At 33.7% G+C, this 8,934-nt stretch overlaps 1 long non-coding RNA gene and 1 pseudogene across 1 annotated transcript in view; one reads left to right on the top strand and one right to left on the bottom strand.

Moving 5' to 3' along the window:
- Positions 1 to 2,645: 2,645 nt before the first annotated feature.
- LOC120196578 lies at positions 2,646 to 4,553 on the top strand (annotated as a pseudogene).
- Positions 4,554 to 7,740: 3,187 nt separating this feature from the next.
- The window catches only part of LOC120196778, a 45,956-nt gene continuing 44,762 nt past the window's right edge, over positions 7,741 to 8,934 (bottom strand). The window contains exon 3 of the long non-coding RNA XR_005523213.1: positions 7,741 to 7,774. This is a non-coding gene — a long non-coding RNA (uncharacterized LOC120196778). The remainder of the gene's footprint in view (positions 7,775 to 8,934) is intronic.

Raw genomic sequence — 8,934 nt, 5'->3', positions numbered from 1 at the left:
GAACATGTATCTACAAAAGAAAGCATTTATAAGCTAAGTAATATAAGATATAAATATATAAATATGCGGTTCATAACAATAACTTCATACATTCATAATATCATCATCATAACTATAAATATAATGTATGTAAGCTATTATCATAACTATGGTATAAAGAAAGATTAAGTTAATGAAAATCCCCCTTTAATTATTGAGAAAGGTTGGAGATGCAAGTCCATTTTTGACGCTGAATCGGATTACATTACCTTTCAAACATATCATCATCTTCATTAATTCCGTTGCCATTTTTTTATCTTACCAACTTATTCATCCATGCTTAACCATTTTCTTTTAAGTCTTCTTATTTCAGGAACACTTGTTGCCTTCCTAGGTCCTACAATCAAAGTGCAAGTCTTACCTCACCAAGTGGAGTAGGGCATGCTTGTATCAATTTCCATTTCCATTCTATCATTATCTACCATATACTAATCATATTTCTTTCTTTCTTATTTGAAACCATACTTATTAATTCGGGAGCAATACTTGCTATCATTTCCTAGATTGGGATAACACAATAAGGCTATTTATTATCTTCTCCATTGAAGGTTGTGGATATGCTTACATCAAGCAGTATTAACAGCATAGTTGATATGAGGCAACGTGTTGAATGAGGACCTCTTCGATTGTAATGGATCTAGAACGAAGTAAGCAATTCCTTTACAGAAAACTTACTAAAACTAAGGATGAAGAAAAGAAGAATTAGATTGAATTAGATTGCTGGAAATTTAGAATGATGAAAGGTGAAAGATGAATTGATGTGAGCACACCAACGCTTACTTCAAGGGGCATGGAAGTGATGCCACAAGGGCCAATTACTCGATCAATAGGTAAATTATTCAAGGAAGCTATTACATTAAAATGCATTAAATGCATTAAATCCTTTAAAAATGCATCCCCAAATAATAGATTATATATTATATTTCATAATAACATATAATATAATCTACGTACTTTATATATCTATTTTTCTAAATACTTAGCTTATGATATGTTTTCTTTTATAGGTTCATAGGCGGCCACATGATCGGAGCTAACTTAAGATAGCATTGGAGTCCAAGAGCTACTGCAACATGACTAGGACAACTATGGGACAGCTCAATATCATTTTGGAACAAAGTTGTCAATATCACTCCAAGCTCATAGTTGACTTGAGCAAATATTTTGAGCTAGCTAGACATCTCATTTCACCTGGAGAGTTGCACCATCATCACCACCACACATAGTACTACAAGAAAATATACCTTTAATGACACATGAACGATGACACACGCTAATTTATGACTTACAAATAATGTGTGTCATAAAAAATGTCATATTTTTTAAAATCTGAAAGATTTATGACTTACAATAATGTGTGTCATATTTAATAGTCATAATCCAAAAATTTTGAAAAAACATGAAGTACAATTTTAATTGTATGTCATCTATAAAAGTCGTATTTTAATTTTTCCACCATTATTTTCATCATTTCCTGCTTCTTCCCCCTCGATAACCAGTTCACGCCGTATGTTTCCCCTCATTTTTCTCTTTTTCCCTTTTTTTCTCTTTGTATCAGTTCACTGGTTTCCACATGTATTCCTCATTCTCTGTTCACGACCACCGACTCTACAGGGTAATCGAGTTCGACAATGGCCTCGTCATTTTGATGGTCCACGATCCCCATATTTACCCTGAAAGACTTCTTGAAGGTTCTCATTTGCTAGATAAGGCTAAGACTAAAGGTGGAACTGAAGACGATGGTGAAGATGAAGATGAATATGAAGATGATGATGGAAATGAAGATGAGGATGGAGATGGAGATGACGAAGAAGAAGAGGAACTGACGATGAGAAACAGATTGAAGAGAAGGTCATTCAGCCTAAAAAGGTTTTTCTTTGCCCTTTCTTATATTGATTGAAGTCCTGTCATTAGATTGATTCATCGATTGTGAATTGGTTGCAGGCAGGGGCAGCATTGTGCGTAGAATTTGGGAGCTTTTTTGACACTCCTGAAACGCAAGGTCTCGCTCATTTTCTATGTTTCGTTACTTTCAGCTCTATTCATTATGCTCAACTACACTAATTTCTGCTCTGCTTAATATTCGTGAGTTTTAAAAGTCCATTTGCAAGGTTCTCAAGGGAAGCCAGAGTTTAAGGTGAAAATTTGATTCATCTCTGTTTCATTACCTAGATAGAAAAATAGACCTTTGGAGCCTTTTTCATGTTTGGTAAAGTTTACTAAAAAAGATGCGTACCTTTATTTGATATAAGGATAAATGTAAAGAGGCAGAAAAACAAAATATGGGTTCTTAAAGAAAACTTGAGACTTTTTCGTGTTTATTAGTTTTGGCAAAGATGGGCGGTATGGAAAGAGCTAAAATTTGTAATAAGTTTAATAATTTTTTATTCTAATCACGTCATTATGGAAAGTATGCCTTTTGTTTTATATGATTTCATTGCTGCTTTTGATATTCTTAGTGATAACTATTAGTTTTTAGATTTTATTTTGACTATGTGTGCAACAGGGTATTGTCTGAAGTCTGAACAATCTTGCTAGAGTAAAACCGGGAAAGTATTAGATCATTGCATTGCTTGGCGTTTTGTTTTTTGACTGTTTCTACTGCTATGTCTACGGCCAAGATTCAGAGGTGAAGCTTCTCTCGAAACCTTTCCACTGCAGCCCCATCTCTAGGCCCTGGACTTATGTGTTGGCCTAATGGCACGGTATTTCTATCTTCTGGGATACACGACCTTTACAGTAATTCATACACATAATTACCTAACATTATCTTATCACTGACTTGAGTGATGTGTTCTCTTATTCTATAGTTTTTACTTGTTATGCAAAGGTACTGGTGGTGGGTTCCCTTTGGGAAGCCTGGTTATGGTGATGGAAGATGCAGAAGCACCACATCACATGCTTTTGTTGAGGAATTTCATGGCTTAGGGACTTGTTCAGGGTCAACCTCTTCTCTATGCTAGTCCAGCCAGAGATCTAAGGGAATTTTTGGGTACTTTGCCCAGTCCTGCTGTATCCAAAAATGACAGATCCCGGGAACTTGATCTAACTTAGGTCCCTTTATCTTTGACACTTGTTTTCTTTAGTTTCTCAAGTTTGTTTGAATTATATTGTATTTAAATGCTCAGATTGTGAATGTTGTATTAAAAAAAATTGAAGGAGAAAGGTTTGAGAATTGCTTGGCAGTATAAGAAATATTTTAGTGAAAATCAGCTCACTTTTGATGGCCAAAGACGTAGTTTATCCCTCATTACATTCCTCACTTTTCAGTTGTTGTTTGAAAGTGCACTATTCTTAACCAATGCTCAAGCTACCATTACTTTTATGTTGTTTGTTTGAAAGTGCCATGTTCTTAACCAATGTCCATGCTATCACTCTTCAGTTACTTATCTGAAAAATACCTTGTTCTTAATTAGTGTTCATGCTATTTTCTTTTCCAAAGTACAAGTGGTGTCTCTTTATGTAAACATGGTGCAGATGGAAAACGTAAATACTCTAATGAATTTGACTTGCGGAAGCCCCTGGAGAGGCACTTAATCAATGGCCAGCGCATAGATTGTGTTAGCATTCAAGATTTTTCTGACCTTTCCACTCTTCAGGATCGATGTGCAACATTTTTATCTCAGTTCCCACAGTATCATTGTTTGCCTTCTTGTTCATATATTAACGATGTTGGAATTATTTGATCATGCTGGCATATTTGGTAGTATATTTCAGATCCTGCGAAATTATTTGATTTTATTATTACTTTTTATGTTATATCCCTTATAGCTGCATGAAGAATCCTGTATGAAGCTCCAAAATCTTAATTTTAGTGTATTTGACTAACTTGCCATTACATTTATTTTCCTTCTTTCCATTTAGTATACTTGTCGGTTATTCCTCTTTTTCGACAATATTGTAGAAATGATGGCAGCATTTCTTGTGCTGGTCGTATCGCTATCCAATCATTTTGTGCTCCACAGTGTGTGTATTCCAACATGGTTAGTGGAATATTTTTTTAGATTTATTGAGCTATTATAAATTCTTGTTTCTTTTCCTTACGAGTGCTTAAATATAAGATGTTTTTGGACCATTGAAGTTGTAGAAGTCGTAGTTTTGGAACTCACTTTGATGGCATTCCATTTTTAAAGGGTCGTAATATGAACTATTGCATGAGTGGGATATGCTTAACTACTATTAGATCTCTCAAAAGCATGGTACAATCTTTGAATTCGGTAGCCATAATAACCTTTCCTCATTCCCTTCTTTCACCATCCTTCTGTAAAACATGGCAGCACATGGAAGACACGTTGTTTTCAGTCAAAGCAATTCAAGGTTTATTGTCAGTCTACCTCATGCTCATCATTTTCACTTATTGGTTCCAAGTTTGTACCGACTTGTTAATATTTTGGATTCTTCCTTCAGATGAAGACAAGAAGTTGGCACTACTCCTCATTGGTTACCAAGATATGGTTGGCTTTCTTAATGTGTACAAAGTGGCACGCATCAACACACATGTTCGTAAGCATTAATCTTCATCCCAGTCTTGTATAGTTTTAATGCCTTATAAATGATAAGTGATTCTTAATTAGTCTGTGGAATGTAGATAATGTTTTTTATTTGCTTCAATTTCCATTGCTTAACCCCTCAAGTTTATTCAGTATGCTTAACTACTACTTGTAATACAATTATGCTGATATCAGATTTTAATACCCTACAATTAATATGATCACAATAACAATGTTTCTCATTGTGTTTCTGTAATTGGCAGCTCAATTTTATAATAAAATGTACCTAGTCAGTTACTGCTATTGTGATTATTTCTATATTTGTGTTTCTATATTGTATGTGCTTATATTTTTTTAAGGTTGCTTCGCGAATTTTGTGTTTTTATCCACAATTGTTAATTGTGCTTCACTTTTTCCTTGCAGATATTTGACAGCATTGGTTATATTTATCAATATCTAAAATTATTGCGTCAACTTTCCCCTCAAGAATGGATATTTAATGTTCTTTTTGATAAATAAAACTATGAAGCTATATTTATTTCTAATTTATTGTATTTGCTGCTGCTTTACATTAACTATTCCTTTTGTTTCTTTGTTGCAAAAAATTTGCTTGTTTATCCACCAGAACATGTTATCTTTGGAGAATATGTCTATGAGGAGACGATAAGAAAGATTCTAGGTTTCTTCACTCCCATAAACATGAGAATTAATGTAGTAACAAAATCCTTCAAGCTAAACGGTACCATGTTCTGTTCTATTTAGTCATCATATTCTTATTGTAAAATATTGGACCATGTTTCTATGTTCCAAAAGTCTACGAACAATGACGATCTAATTTGAAGTCGTATGGCTTTCTTTGATTTGCAACTACCAGTTGGTTTGATTGTCCCTTGTACATTGTAAGTTCCCACAATTATCATGTTTCTTTTGTTATGTTGATTTTGTTTAACTAAAATGTGCTTAATTTCTTTTATTTATACTGATAATTATGGGAAAGCAACTGAGTGCATATACTCTCTGACACACAATATGTGTCATCTTCATTTATGGCGAGGGCTTCAACGACACACAATGTAAGTCATACATGCGTGTCATAAATTTATGACACACAAATGTGTGTCATCTTCATTTATGACGGGGGCTTCAATGACACGCAATGCGTGTCATAAATGTGCATCATAAATGTGTGTCATAAATGTGTGTCATAAATGTGTGTCATAAATGCGCGTCATAAATTTATGACACACAGTTGCGCTTCATCTTAAATTCATGTCGGTGGCTTCAACGACAGGCAAATGTGTGTCATGCGTACCCATAGATGACGCGCAATGCACGTCATTAAAGCGGTTTTTTCTACTAGTGGTACTTCAAATATTACCTAGGTCAATTTTTGTGAAATCGTGCCTTTTTACGAATAGTTGCCATTCCAAGAGGTGTCTTTACACAAGGAATTGTTCAATGACTCATATAAATGTAACTCACCTATGACCAACTTATCTTCAGTTCATACACATGGGAAGTAGCTTAAATAATGAAAGGTTACCTTATACACAACGTGACCTTTCATGACAAGTTGCTGCCCATTGGATGCCATGATACCTAGATGCTTGTTGGTGAGCTTATTGTAGCTAAATGGAGCTTAAATTATGGGAAGACATGAAGTAGCTTTTGTAACCATTCGGCCAAACCCTTAGCACACGCCTAGCACATGCATAAGACTTGGTGCAAAAGTGAAGAAGCATATAACCATTCGGCTAAGGGAGATACATTTTCAATTCAAACTGAATTGACATGCATTTACATGAAGAGGTAGCCGAACCAACACAAGGCCAAGGGACATCTACATTCATCCAAGCATCATGCATTTTCAAATAAAGTTATGTACTTATTCAAATATGCATATGATTATTCGGCCAAACCATCCTAAATCTACAAATAGGAAGGCTTATTTCATTTGTAAACACACTCTTTGATTATATAAAAAAATTTTGTGAGAATTCTCTCTTGCAAGTTCTTTAAGAAATTTATCGATTAAACAAACTTTTCTAAGTTTGTGACGTCATTCATTTCCTTTAATACTTTGAGTTCTTAGTTTCCATAACTAGAGGGTTCAAGTCCTATCATACTATCCCTTACTTAAGTTTATAGAGAACCGAATTAAGCTTTCTATAGCTTTTCTTCTTCTTTAACTTATTTAAGATACTACCTTCATCTTTTATATCTTCCATCATTTTCATGCCAACACCATTACCATTTCCATTATCATTTCATCACCATTGAAGCATTCATTCATTCATCATTAAGGCAAACTTTCATCAACACCATTGGAGGCCAAATTCATTTTCCATTAAAGGATACTTCTACATCACTTCCGCAACCAACTTTGATAACAATTCTATACCTTCATTTCTCGATTATTTCATTTCCTTTTCTTAGTTTCTTATTCCATTAATAATTTATTTCTTTAATTTGTGCAGATTGCTTATAAGTTTAAGTGTAGCATTTGGTGTGTCTCTTAGATCGGGAAACAACAAGTCTTCCATCTTCTCCATCATTAAAGAAGATGGATAGCCTTACATCATGAATGCTTGGTGAAGATGCAAGTGGTGAAAAAAGAAGAAATCTGAAAGTTTGGTTAATAAACAAATAACAAATAAGAACCTATACAAAAAAGTATAAACCCGAACCATATGCGTTCAATATTCAACAGACTTGGACTCGTTAGTTAGCAATCTAAGAACCTGAAGTATCACAAGTTTGACACGAAAAGAATAGAAATGAAATGTCAATAAATAGTTCTAAGAAAAACCAACATTGACCGAAAAACCTCACAATAATTTTTATTCATAAAATGTCTAACCTTTGTACTTACAAAATTACAAAATATATGGAGAAAGAAGAGATATGGTCAATCATCACTTGTGGCTACAAAATAATCATGTTTGAATTTAAAACTCAAATGAAAAAGCACCATATATCTTCCTTGTGTTGCCTCCCATTTGTGTGGCTGAAGTTGCATGATTTTAACACATTTTGCATGTGTTAAATGAGTAGATAAGGAGGTTATAACTGGCCATGCATGGAGGGAATAGTTTAGAATTCAAACAATTACACATGTTCTTTTAGTTTGAATTCAAATCTACGCATTGTTGAATTTCCACACATGTGCACAATATCACTCATGTTGTGCACTCTTGGATAGGTATACAACAGTCCACATGCTGCTCACATGCTTGTAGGACACTCTGATGCAAGTACGTTCTTACCATATGAAAGCATTGTTTACTTAGCCTTCAAGAGAGCACTCTTAAACCTTATCATACTTTACATCATTCTGATCATATATGAACTAATAACAACATATATATTGCTAAGGTTGTTAGTTATGAAATTTATTGAGTAAATAAACATGCATAATTATCCACATCTTTATATTACTTATTGTATGATGTTATTTCAAGTATGTTATTGATTTATATTAATCTTGCATTCATTTAGAAAAGTTTCAATTCATTCATGAAATGGCAGTATGTACATTCATTCATTTTTTAGCTCATTTTCATTCAAATAGGCTCCTAAGTCATATGCATTAGCTCACATATGTTATATCATATAGTTCTTAGCTCATGACATGCATTCATAGCTCATAAGGCCATAAACATGCACATTAGCAATGTATTTCATTCATTTCATCTTATTTCCTTTGATTTACCTTGTTTTATTTGCACATATAGGTACATGGATGCACGACACACATTAAGGTAGCTTGTGGGAGTATTTGGAATTCATATGCAACTCACAATTAGCTCACAAAGCTTATGTCAACTCATGGAGACTTATGGAAAGCTCAACTCAGCTGGAGGAGCTAGCATGATGTGGTCAAGCCTACATTAGATCTAGAAGTGATGCCTTAGGGTCCTATTACTTGATCAAAAGCCAAATAATTCAGGAAAGTACTGTTAACTAAGTGTCTTGATGCATTTAATTCATGTCACAAGTTAACACCATCCAATATTAAGTTATATAATGTTTTACTAGTTGAAATGTAACATAACATATCCACATCTGATGTGATACGATTCATCATCAGGTTTAACTTTGCATTTCCAACCTTTCAAGGGGATAAATTTTCTATTTTTCTACATAATGATGCTTATTTCGTTTGCTATAACATAGTTATATTCATATATATATATATACTACGTCTATAGCTATAATGATAATAACTTATTCATTACTATGTGAGGCATAAGTTATTAGTATATACTATAGTACACATCTTTATCATATACACATTAATATAGTTCATGTACTTAATCTTTATGCTTTTGAGTATAGGTACATTCGGCCACAACTTGGGAGTTATTTTGGAGCTAAATGGTGAAAGCAAAAGTGAGGAAACTTA

Source organism: Hibiscus syriacus, unplaced genomic scaffold, assembly GCF_006381635.1.
Source record: "Hibiscus syriacus cultivar Baekdansim isolate YM2019G1 unplaced genomic scaffold, ASM638163v2 tig00117034_pilon, whole genome shotgun sequence".
Lineage (NCBI taxonomy): Eukaryota > Viridiplantae > Streptophyta > Magnoliopsida > Malvales > Malvaceae > Hibiscus > Hibiscus syriacus.
Note: the sequence above shows the minus strand (reverse complement) of the source record. Positions and strands in the feature narration are given on the sequence as shown.